Source organism: Pieris napi, chromosome 9, assembly GCF_905475465.1.
Source record: "Pieris napi chromosome 9, ilPieNapi1.2, whole genome shotgun sequence".
Lineage (NCBI taxonomy): Eukaryota > Metazoa > Arthropoda > Insecta > Lepidoptera > Pieridae > Pieris > Pieris napi.
Window position 1 is genome coordinate 121,467 of NC_062242.1, and position 12,452 is coordinate 133,918.

Sequence of the window (12,452 nt, forward strand, 5' to 3'; positions counted from 1 at the left end):
TCAAAAAAAATAACCTTTCTTCTGTTTTGACCGACTTACAAAAACCAATGGATGCTCTTTAATACGTAGACTTATGATACAACAATATAAATAAGAAATTTAAACAGTCGGTTATAAATTTCTATGAGAATGTGACGAAGTTTGTGTTCATAAACAAATAGTTCTCATTCATTTGATATAATCTTATATTCATCTGTTGTTCTTGTAAATAGTATAAAGCCTTTAGATAAATAATTGAAATACAAGAAACTTTCAAAAACCCTGCAAAGCTTTTAAGGAGGAACGAAAAGTTTATGGGAAATTTTAAAACTGTTTCCGTTTCCTAGATGATGATGATTAGATGTTGCAGAAATAGGAAACGAGAAATTATAATCGAAATTTTTGTGTTACTTAAATAATGCGTTTCAACCACAATTGTGTGTCTTTGTTCAAAACTAATTTGAATGGGTGTAGAGTGAACTAAACACGCTCTTGAAGCCCTGAATTCGTGTGACATTTCGGTATCAATTTATGTTATAAGTAGCTTGAACCCGATGTAATTAGTATTGTATGTAGATTATTTGCTTTGCCACATTGAACTTAACCAGGGCTAAAAGTTTGTACGGAAGTGAGAATATTAAATACTGCATTTGGTACAATATATGGTGACCTGTGCAGATGGTGAATATACGAGGTCATCATGTATTTTTACTGTAACCTTCTACAGAAACAGATAAATATAGATATAGATATAACTTGCAGTCGGTCAGAAACGCGCCACCATTTAGTGATCACGCGTTTCATTTTCCAATATTAATACTTACTTAATGAAAATTGGTGTCCCGACATTATGTTAAGTTTTATAGGCAGAGTATTCCTAAAGCAGTGAAAACTCAAATTATTTTGATGACGAATTCATCAAGTTCTTGTGAATTGGTCAAGGGGAAATTCGAACCACTTGCTGTTGTTTTTAAAAGCTTACTGAACATATTATGATAGAGAGTTTTTAGCAATTTATACGGCCGTTAAACATTTTGGCCATTTGGTAGGAGGTACAGAATTACTAATTCTAACAGATCACAAGCCTTCGCTTTATCAAAAAAGTAACTTTATCAGATTTACCCAGGCGCTTAAGACAATTAGATTTCATTTTACAATTTTCCAGTTACAAGAAGTTCATAGAAAGCAAAAACAATTCAGTTGCAGGAGATGAAATTATAGGTCCGTCATAATTCGATTATACAAAATTATCTGAATTACAAAACAATGATCAGTAGTTAAAAAGCTTATACAAATGTAATAAACTCCATTTTAAAGTAATAACAATGCCTCATTCTAATATTAAATAAACTTACGAGACTTCTATGAATAACATCATACCTTATTTACCAAAACAGTTTTGGGACCTCGCTATCAAATCGTTAAAAAAATGAGATAAGTCGAGTCGGCGCGGCGTTGGAGCTACTAGGAATATTGTTAAACAAAGGTACCTCTGGCCTAATATGAGATATAAAAGATTTTTTTGAAAAGTGCATACCAAGCCAAAAAAGTAAACACGCTGTATTTTCATACTATCAGGCTTTTAGGTGATTTTATTCACACTGGGAATCGTTTTAAAAACGTACATATATATATTGAGGATTACAAATACGGCGTTACTGTTATCGATAGAATGACGAAATAGCCCGAGGTTATACCAGTAAAATATATAACTGCTGATGCAGTAGCTTCCGACCTTGCACCAACCTCGAGTCTGATCTATTTTTGCAATTACTGAAAAAACTCGAAGTCGAACGTGTTCACACTGCAGCTGCAGCAAAAGCTAACGGTATGGTCGAGCGATTACATCGAACATTAAAAGTTATTATGGCGAAGTGCTGGGTGCACAATGTTATATGGAACTAAGCTCAGATTACCAGGAGACATTTAAAACCCACAAACACTACAAACGAACTTGAATGTATAAATCTCAAACATCTTCACGTCACAAAAATGAAAATATATTATAGGATAAGATTTAGCATCATGTTCGCATGTACTCTTAACATGTGAAGCAAAGCGATCTCTAGTAACTCCATATGAGGGGCCTTCAGTTATTGCTCGCCAACATAAACTAATGTTTAGTGTAATCACTATCAACTTGATCATCTCAAGCCAGGTTATTTAAATGATTTCGAGTGATGTCGGTCATTAACCATAACAATCCGCCAACGCCAAATACTCTCGAGGAGGCGTCAAATTTAATTGCTTCGCCGAACAATGTCCTATCCGACCAGCACTTCGGTCAGAATTCAACACCATACGTCGTTACAAGATGCGGTCGCACGATACAGAAGACAGTGCGATTCAATTTATAGTCATCGACAGCCACACATCGCACTAAACACCAGGCACACTTTTAACAACTATTATGGGCCAACCTTCAAGCAATATACAAACACAAAATCATGCAGCAGTCAACATGAGCTATTATAGCAGAGGAGACTTTAGCCAGCACCCAGAATATGAAAATTGCAGCAGTGCTCCTGGTGAGCGGCGCAGCCACCCTATGCATCCTCTACGAGGGTTGGCGGTCAATTTAATTTAATTATTGTTAAAATGTTTGATAATGTTTTATATACATTTAGTAGATCTAGTCTAAGGGGGGGGGGGGGGGGGGGGGGGGGATGTCACGCATTTATTTTGTTGCCCTTCTGAATTAACATATCATAGACATCACACAATATATATATTATAAATACATACTTAATGGCAATTAGCAATAATTATAAAGATCATGTAGAAATGGAATTTGCTTTATAATAAAAAAAGTTTCGTATAATATTGTTATGAAAACTTGTGATATCCTCATTAAGCATCTCATTCATAATGAGCTGTGACTAAAAAACTTTTGACATTATTTTTTCATTAGTAATTGGTTTAACCTAATTAAAAAGGCGACCCAATTCTTATAATGATAATAATTATTTCCTTTTATGATGAGTTTTATAAATATGAATATAAACTAACTATATAATTAAAATTTAAATACTTTAATTAAAATATATTTTTTTTAAAACTTATCGAGACAATAGCGTAAGTCAATATTTGTGTTTGATATGACTTTTATACTAGCCGTGTCCACCTGCTTCGCTCGATGCGATGAGCATCATACAGCTAACGCAATATTCAACAAAACACATTCTCCTTTACAAGGTTCAGTCGCAGATAGGAGTTATTCTTGCTCACATGAATAAATCTGTGCACTTATCCATATTCAACTGCATTGCTTTTGACTACTTACATACCGGCTCTTTGCTTTCACGGCTTTGTGATTACGCAGTGTTTTAAGATTTGAGTATTTATTAGGTTTTAATCAACTTTATCAGCGTTGTTCTAATTGATAATAAATTATGCCAAAGTACAATTTTCATTTCGTGTAATTAATCAACGGGGGCCTGAAGTGGATCTCATTAAAACGTTGAAAGCCACTCCGTGACATATTCGATGTACTTCACACTTCACATAAATCATTCTAAAAAGTGTAACAACTGTAACGAAACAATATGTTTTATATCAACGACTGCTACCGACTACCGACGTTCACAAACATTAGTATGGTAATATAATCAATCTACAAAAGCGCGTAGGTAGATGTAATGCGGAGTAACAATATTTTCATAAGATATTATCAGAAATGAAGCTTAAATTATAAGACGTTTGATACAAATTATTGTTGTGACGTAATATGTAGTATTGTTTTTTTAAATTTTATGATTTAATGAGAAATATAACAAACGAATTCGGTATCAGTGGACCGCATACATCAAATATAATATATCGAAGCAACCATGAACACTAAATGGCTACGATTAATTTAATTTCTACTACCTAACGACCTAAGATCCGAGATCTCTTTTCAGAATTTACTTAAGGAAAAAGAAACGTTAAGATGAAATAAATAAAGTAAACGTAAATTTTCCTGACTTAGTGTAGACGTCGTAAATTGCTTTTTTTGTTAACAACAGCTATGGAGAGAATAATACTGCATTCTTTGTAATTCTATTCATCGATAGTCTGGCAGTTGATTATATTGAAGCAGATCGAAAGATTCTTCTATTGGAGAGTAAGGACAATTCCTGGACAGTTTCCTAAGTTGTATGCGTTTCTTAAAGGATTAAACCTATACATTATGTTAAAAGAAACAAAAAAAAGTTGCACTTTCATTTCTTCATATTTAATAACAATGAAGTTCTATTGCGGAATTCCCATCAAGATGATTATTTCGTAGGTTCTAATGATCGTATATCTGCTAATAATAAATGGTTAGCTTGCGAATGCGTGTAAATTATAGTTAACGCACGCTCCATTTGAATAGATTGAGTTAGCTAGGTTGCCTGAACTATGCTCTACACCGCCTCTCCTTAATCCCAGTAGCTCGAATTGTCTTTCAGAGATTTACTGCTGGATATTAACTATACGAGTTAGAACTAGCTAAGCTATGACTTACAGGTTTCGTATTTTCACAGATTGTGGTATAATATTGTGCCAACGAGGCAACAAAGGTTAAATGTATAAAATAACGTCTCGACGTCTTGCGAAACGTGCATTTTTCATGTCGTTTTAGACTAGTTTTGTATTGCTGATATAATAATCATGAGAATATATATTTAACAAAAAGACAAAAGTGCCCATAGATAAAGATATTTAAAAAAATACATGAAAACTTTATGGAATTTGATAACAAATTTATTGGAAAAGTTAAAACTGGAAACCAAATGCGAACTTGGTAATAAAGATAAAACGAATCAAGTCTAAATCGATTCTCTCTGCTGTAGATCGGCTTTGACTTTAATTACTTCAATCATCCATCAAAAACTGCTTATTGTATGATATGTTTCACGTATATAGAATATCTTTCAAACAGTATGTTTTTTCTTCATATAGGATTTTACGTGCGCTTGTACGAACGCCTCTTGAAAACTACGAATATAGCCATTTTCAACATGTTGTTTCTTAAATTAAATCTTTCCCCTTACCCTCGCTTGTTTACTCAGTTTATGCAAAATAAAGTAGTTTTAAGAAAGTAGTAAGTGCAAGCATTATTTTTAATACGCGAACATCACTAGAACATGATAAAAGAAATCTCCCTATAAAATGCACTTGAAAACCATTTAAGCTTGTCACGATGTCAATTGTAGGTGCAATTAAAAGTACGTGAGACCTGTTAACAACCGCTGCAAACGCTAAAAACGTTAGCCTCATCACGCTTCAACCTCATTTACCAACTCTTTCTAGTCGTTTTGATTTTGCCATTTGCAAACTGGAATGAATCACCTTTTGAAACCATCTTCGTGCTATATCTGACTGACATTTTACATGAAATGCCAATTACTTGTTTTGTAAATTTAAACACAAAATTCAATATACAGATCGCATAGGTCGAAACAAATATTGATCCTATATACAGAGACATTCATCACAATATCATACGCAATGAATAATGTCATCTGGCATCGTCCGGCGCCCGACATAATACCCATTGAAAAGACGAGCCTCAAAATCATAAATCTCCATTTTTATGATCTATGTGGCAGTTTGCGGATTTCTACAAACCAATATAGGCCGCTGTAAAACAAGGATCACACGAAACGTGACGTTTTTAAAATGACAAACTCAGGTACGAATTGTAATCGCTAACGTCGCTTAACACAATGTCTTCTCGGGTCTACCCGGCAGTGATTATTTAAAACAATAGCCATTTGCTTCATTTCAGCTTTCGTAGAGCGAAGATTAATTTCTTAGACACTCAAGTTGGCAGATCTTGCATTATTAATTGTGCTGTATAAAGGGCTCGACTGCTTGTGAAGCGACCTTTCATTGTTTTAGTTTTTCTATTTGGAGTAAATAAATCCGCAATTTGTACGCTTTGACATACAATTAAAAGATGAAATGAATATAGCGGTAGCTGGTAACTGCTGGCACGTTGCCACTAGCTGCACCTTTTTTCTATAATAATTATATATTTTTTATTTATGAACGTTTTAATATTATTAATGCGAAAGTAACTGTATGTCTGTGTATTTCGCAATCACGCGTAAAGAATGGAAATTACGTCATTTTTAAAGCTATATATATAATATAGATATAAATAATTATTATGACATTCAAAGCAAAAAAATTACCCTAAAGGGGGTAAAAATAGGGAATAAAGTTATTGTGTAATGACTTCGGCAAAAAAGCTTACGGCCCAGAAAATAATAATATAGAGAATTACGAAGACAAAATGTGCAACTGAAATTAACTTGCCAAACGCCACGCGTCATACACAATGAGCGCCGACGCTCATGGGGAAGTCACGTGACGCGGCGATACTATTTCATTAATGCACAAATAACAGAAGCGAAGGGTTTTTAAATTCAGTTTGTTTTGTTTGGATGCTTCTAGAGGCACTGGAAAAAACTTTTCAATTTATTATCCCAAATCCATAAAGGAGTTACTGTTGCTGCTTCCTCGAGAATAGCTGCTACGCTGCTTAATGGGAGACGGACAGCAGATGTAGTTCTTAAACTACCATTGTACTTAGATTATAACAAAAATGTCAGCATGTAACATTAGCAAAATCAGTGACTGCCGAAAAATGTTACAGTAGTCTTTTTTAGTACAGGTTTGGAATGAATGTATGATGTCCCAGAAAAGAGAAATGAAAACGCTAGATCGCACAATTAAAGATATCAAAGGCTATCAAATTATCATGGTCCTCCTATGGTGTTACTTTTGTCAGACCATCTCGGTTATTACTAGAGTACGACGGCAGAAGACATGTCGATGTCCGATATGTCGGGGCTTCCTACGGGCCTTTTTTGTGGGCGTGTGGACAACAACTTCATCCATTGGGTTATGCTAGGGAGCTCCAGGTCGTGGTGGAGATCGACGTTCGTTACGTAGAAGGGCGCACCTGGGACTAGAACGCCTGTAGCCGGTTGCTTATGGGAGGGGGCACAATGCGCGAAGACTACGCTAGCGTAGGTCATACTCATTCGGTCGGATACATGCCTTGTACAGTGTCACCTTATGTCTAAGGGACATGTGTCTAGGGTTAGTTTCAATCATCAGTAGCAATAATCATGAGTTGGTTAATAAAACTATATATTTAGATAACATTTGTATTGTTATATAATTATTTCAAATCTACAATTTAGATAAAAATTAAACTGTTTTATGTTGCAAGAATCCAGTGAAAGTGAGGCCTACGTTAGTGCATGTAATTAGCAAATACATTAAGTGACACAATTTGTTTAAAAAAAAAGGCATTTCTTGTTTGTACTAATTGCATTCATCATTTTTAGAACAATGAAAGTCTCATTACTGATAACAAACTTTATTTGAACATTACAATTGGTATCGTAGGTAGTGATAGAATACCTAATTGCCAATTAAAAACAGAAAAGTACCTGCTTCTGTGTTCTGATAATCATTATTTTGTTGTATGAACAATATATTGATATTTGTTTTATTTCCATAAGTGTGATTCTTCTTTTTGGACCATTTTGACCGAGTAACATGTATCAGACCACTACAATAAATGGTTAATATCAAAATTGCATTGTTTATGAGTTATTTGAAACTGAAAGTTATTAAAATTCATGATTAATTGAACACTTTGCCTTTTATAAGAGGTTCATTAGCGGTCCCGGTGGACTCTCGATGAGTTCAATCAACTAAATGCACGACAAAACGTAATCGAAAACTCATTTATACAAAAAGGCCTGGCTTACAAAAACTCCTCCGCAACGGAAATTAAACCGGGAATCCCCAATATTATTCATAAAATTTATTTACATTTCAGTAGCTTAGGATCAAAGAAAGATTTAAATCTATTTAACTTTGCAAGGTGTCGAGCGCTCGGACAATTTATCCGTTTTATTGAAATGGCCGGTCCTTTGTACTTTCAGGGTTTAATGATTTCTTTTTAATACTGTATTGTGAAACCCGCTTCGTTATTACTTTTCAATATAATGGAATATTAATTATTTCAAAAGATATATTCCAGTTTAATTTAATGTACATTTCATACTTGCGCGTCGAGGCAAAACAAGCCAATTATTATTAAAGTGCGTTATCTATGGTAAAACGATATTCTAAGAGTACATTTGCGTGCTGACTACATCACCTGATTTCTTTTTCCATTCCGGGGCTTAGACGCGACAAACATAGTATGATATATCACCTTCTATTGATTTGTTTTAAATACCATTCTGATCGTCAAGATACGAATGTTTCATGTTTGATATTATATCGATTATTATTTGTTCAGAGTTGTTATGCTTATTTAATGATAATAATAACTTATGTATTTCAGTTTTTATTCAAAAGTAGTTTTAGTTAGAGTAAGTAACAATTCGGTCTTAGTTAATATGTTAATATTGGTTAGTAAACACAAAAAAGTAACTTTTTAGATGTTTTTGAACAGCATTCCAATGTTTTAAGATATGCGCGTTTTTTGTAATCAACACTGTTGGATGCCATTTTGACACCGTTTCAATTTTGCTTTAAACGTTCGCCTCGACTGAGCCATTTCTTTATAAACCGGGCCAGTGATGGGACTCCCGTCAACACCCAATGATGAAAATGGCGTCGAGCATCTTCATTATACGGCGGATAAACATGTTTATTCCAACCCACAACGATATTTTAACGCTCATTTGTTTCACATCTATAGATTATAATATTATTATAAATCTTATCGAATCGTGTATTTAAGCAACACATTACAAATAAATAATTGATTCGTCTACAATATAAACGTTTTAAAAATTATTTCTAAACAAAATGTTATTTCGATGATTTTAGATAAAAAGCGGGAAATTCTGACGTATCGCTCTTTCTGGTTTTTCTTATTCAGAGAATTGAAATAATGAGCTAATTTAAAAAATTTGCTGGCGCACCCGGTGCTTCATAATGAGATAGTATTAGCACTGCAAGCATTTTAAAGAGCACAGTTCTCAATTTATATCCGAGATTATGTTAAGAATAAAAATAAGAGAATGAGAAACTTTAATAATATTATTTTTAGAAAACATTGCTCGCTCACAGTTTTTACTTCTTTACACCTCAGAACCTGTAGGTAATTAATGTTAGCCTTGTGTTTTCACAAGTTGGCTTAAACTGTTTTTGTAGATCTGGCTTCAATTAGTTATAGAACATTTTGTGTTAATTTATTGTGCGAGGAAATATTAAATACCTACTATTTGTAATAATATATGTATGTCTACTATATATATATTATGTCTCTTGTCATATTGTGTGTATTTCCACAGATCATAAAATTATTATAAACGATATATGTATAAATCCGCTTGTTAAATAGTTTTTAGAAATAGTTAAAATTAGTGTATTTAACCCCTTTTAAGTTAAGTTTGTTATTATTTTCTTATAGTGTGTGACTATATTATCTGTTCATTTCATTAGCGGTTGAGTGTGAACACAGGATCATTTTTAAACAAAAGTTAAAAAATTTACATTTGTACACATTTAGATAAATATTTTTGGCTGTTAACACATGAATCACGATAGCGAAGCTCTGGAGTTTGTATCGGTCTCTTCATCGGATTTCGAATCATTCCATAGCACTGAAATATCTCCCCCTCCCTTGCATAGTATCCTCACAGCTTTATTCAAAGACCAATCGAGACACTTGAATGTCATCCATATTAATGCTCAAAGCGTTCCTGCTCACCAGTTGGACTTCGCTGTGTCCAACCCTCTCCTCTCTTAGCTATTCTATCCCTGGTTTCCTAATAAGAAATGATCGAGTTGGAATGCGTGGAGGTGGCGTCGCTATTTACCTACGATCGCACATCCCTTACACTATTATCAATATGTCTCCTCAACCACCACCACCTAATGCATGCGAGCATCTTCTGATCGAGGTCATGCTCAGTAAAACCAAAATTCTCCTTGGAATGTTCTACTCTTTTATTCGACTATTCAATATCAAAGCCTGTTAGCTTTGATAATACTCTTGAAAGGTTTGCGCCTCTTTATTAAAACATAATAGTTATGTGGGATTTCAATATCTGCTTAATAAAAGACGACTGCCGATCGAGAAAGTTGCTCTCCATCATTGACTCTTATAATCTTCATAACTCCATTCCTTCCCTATTGGACCTTATATTTACCTCTTCTCCTGACCTAGTTACTAACCATGGCCAACTTCCTGCTGTTCCTTTTTCTCATCACGACCTCCTTTATTTGTCTCTCAATCTTAAACCTCCTAAGCTAAACATTTTATTTGTATCTATAGTTATAACTTTTATGGACACTTGGAGCTGCGCCAGATCTATCCTAATTTGCAAGCGACAGTTCAAAAGGTCAATGCCGAATAAATAGATGTATTCATTTTGCGAAAAAGAAATTAATTTATGTAATTGCAAACAAAAATAATTATTTTAAATATTTCAGTTACATGTTTTTCTATTTTAATACATGGCTATATTGAGTTTGACAGCAGTGTTGGCTTAGTGGCTCGAGCGTACGACCCTCATCCCTGAGGTCGTAGTTACGAACCCCGGCAGTGCAATGAACTTTTCTTTCTATCTGCGCAATTAACACTTGCACGTTCGCAGCGGGAATCTCGTGAGGAATGGAATGGACCCGGCATGCCGCTTTAATCACGATATTTTGACTTTAAACTCAAAAAGTCCACGAAGTTTGTCAGGCATAAAAAGCTGATCTCCTCCTTGCCTATTAGAAATAAAGAAACAAAAAAGGTATATAAATAAAATAGACTGAATACTTCGACATTGTACACGGTAATTTCTAATCGGTCTTGACACAAATGTCGACATTTAAAGATATTATTAGAATTAGGTTAATGTAGGACGTAATAAAAGTAATTTTAGTTGGATGTAGATGTTAACGTAAAATTGTAAACACCGTTAGATTGTAATCTATCTCGCGATATTATTCGGTAGATTGTACTACACTAACTTAGTTATCATTCAAACTTCTTTGGTCAATTACAGATTAATTTTACTTCCCAACAATTTCATATAACTACCGAATAATAATACGTTAATTTGTAAGCAGTTCGTTGAGGTTCACAATCTTTCGACAGTTTATAATCTCGCGAGATAGATTGCAATCTAACGGTGTTTACAATTTTACGGTGACATAGACACAAGGATTATATACCTAGATATGATTTTTAAAGTTAAGTTGTAGTTTGATGTGAGCCGTGGCCGTAATAAATTGAACTACGATGACTTTGTATCTCCTTTGCTCCAAAAATGTATCTGCAGTAATCGGATAAACCTCGAGGCGGCTTCTACACATGCTTCTCGGGGCCTTAAATTGATGTACTTGAATCGTGTGAAAAGTTGCCTCAGGAATAAATAATTATTTACTCCTTACCAAGATGAAACCTTTTTACCTTTCGGAAATATCGCTGTTTTTTGTCTGATTATATTATTGCGCTGACTTACGATTTTGGAATGCGAGCTTTTCTTGTTAACATTAATAATAGTGCCGCCATAAGCCAATATGTAAAGAGATACAAGTATAACATAAAGAGCTTGTGCTTATTATGAAAAAGGTTAAACATAAAATGGTGAGAGAAAATGACACGTTAGTATCGGCTCTAGTGAACTTGGCGTTTGAAGTTATAACACCTATTCGGATTGGAGTTAAAAATAGTACGGTCGTTCCGTTTAACACAAAAATGCAGCACGGGACTTTGTAAAAACTGCGTAGTTCAATAGTACGTGAGAAAATATTTTGTTGTTTACCTGTGAGTAACCATTATTTGTAGAGCTTGTTAATAAATGTAATTTGGATATCATAAAAATATAAATTGTTCAAGAAGTATAACGTAACTTTTAGCGAAATAAATATATTCTTTTCGTTACTTATCAAAAGACTTATGCATGATTATTAAGCCTCGGCTAAGTTGGACTGTAGCGTATTTAATAGTTTTATCGAATGATTAAAAATTACAATGATTCATTATAGGTTGATTACTACAAGTCGTGATTTTTGACGCATGCGCCATACTTTCTCGGTTGCCACCAGTGTGTAAAGATACTTGTCGGACTCCGGACCTCAACCAAGTTTTTCGCTCAGCATTTACGAAAATACCCTTATTTGCATACGATACATAATATTGTGTCATTTAAATTATAAACAATTGAGAAACAGTGAAATAGGTCAAAGTTACAGTTTATAAATATAAAATAAAATAAGATAAACATTAGTTAAGTGAACATAAAATGTGAATAATATAAATAATATCAGAAGTATGAAGTGTATATAATTATAACAATCAAGGTGAGTTATATCTATTATTTATAATATATTAGATTATTTATGAATACATTAAGATATATATATATATATATATATATATATATATATATATATATATATATATATATATATATATATATTACACATTCAATTATTCATTAATTATTCCTGGCCTTAATTATACCAAG

The 12,452-nt window shown here is 33.5% G+C and overlaps 1 protein-coding gene across 1 annotated transcript in view; it reads left to right on the forward strand.

Moving 5' to 3' along the window:
• Window positions 1–12,032: 12,032 nt before the first annotated feature.
• Window positions 12,033–12,452, forward strand: part of LOC125052669 (alkaline phosphatase-like) — a 30,720-nt gene continuing 30,300 nt past the window's right edge. Inside the window, exon 1 of the mRNA XM_047653638.1 lies at window positions 12,033–12,285. The gene's annotated coding sequence lies outside the window, so the exon portion shown is untranslated. The remainder of the gene's footprint in view (window positions 12,286–12,452) is intronic.